Raw genomic sequence first — 909 nt, 5'->3', positions numbered from 1 at the left:
GATGCGCATGTCAGTGGAGTGATAAATGACCGAGATAGACCAATCCGAGAGTATGTTGTGCCTATTTTGGATGATTTGAATCCAAGGATAGTTAGGGCACAAATACAAGTGCAACAGTTTGAACTGAAACCATTAATGTTTCAGATGTTACAATTAGTAGGATAGTTTGGAGGACTGTCCACTGAAGATCCAAGATTGCATTTGCGACTTTTCCTAAAAGTCTGTGATTTGTTTATTGAACAAGGTGTTCCTAAATATGCCCTGAGACTTAAGTTGTTTCCATATTCCTTGAGAGACTGAGCAAGAGCATGGTTGAATGCTCTATCATCAAGGAGAGTGGCATCATGGAATGACCTTTGATAGAGGTTTTTACTATGGTATAATCCACCACACATAAATGCCAAGCTTAGAAATTACATCACTTCTTTTCGACAATAGGAGGATGGAACATTATATGAAACTTGGGAATGATTTAAAGATTTAATTCGAAAATGTCCAATGCATGGATTTCAGCACTGGACTCAAATAGAAATATTCTATAATGGGTTGAATGTACATACGAGAATGGTAGTTGATGCACCTGCCAATGGTATATTGTTGGATAAATCTTACAACGAAGCATATAAGATCTAGGAAAAGATTGCCAACAATGACTATCTGTAACAGTCTGGTTTAGATCCTAGTCAAAATAGTGGTTTCGAGACCACAAATTTGAGTCAAAAAAATATTTAAATATTATTTTTTGTGCTTATTATATGTAAATTAGTATGTGTGAAAATTTCGTATGAAAATTTAATAGTTTGTGTGCTTAATTTGATAAAAGGACCTAATTGTGTAAAATGTAAAAGTTGTCTGCTGTTTGTTAAAGTGCCTATTTGATTTGTCTTATTAAATGAGAGGCCCTTATTA

General features: G+C 34.3%; 1 non-coding gene across 1 annotated transcript; it reads right to left on the bottom strand.

Annotated features, from left to right (window-relative positions):
* Nucleotides 1-402: 402 nt before the first annotated feature.
* Nucleotides 403-509, bottom strand: LOC128282964 (small nucleolar RNA R71). Its single transcript, XR_008273311.1, has one exon. It is a non-coding gene; the product is annotated as a small nucleolar RNA R71 (small nucleolar RNA).
* Nucleotides 510-909: the final 400 nt, after the last annotated feature.

The sequence above is a fragment of the Gossypium arboreum genome, chromosome 10 (assembly GCF_025698485.1).
Source record: "Gossypium arboreum isolate Shixiya-1 chromosome 10, ASM2569848v2, whole genome shotgun sequence".
NCBI classification, from domain to species: domain Eukaryota; kingdom Viridiplantae; phylum Streptophyta; class Magnoliopsida; order Malvales; family Malvaceae; genus Gossypium; species Gossypium arboreum.
The sequence above is the reverse complement of the archived record's forward strand: the minus strand, read 5'-3'. Positions and strand labels throughout refer to the sequence as shown.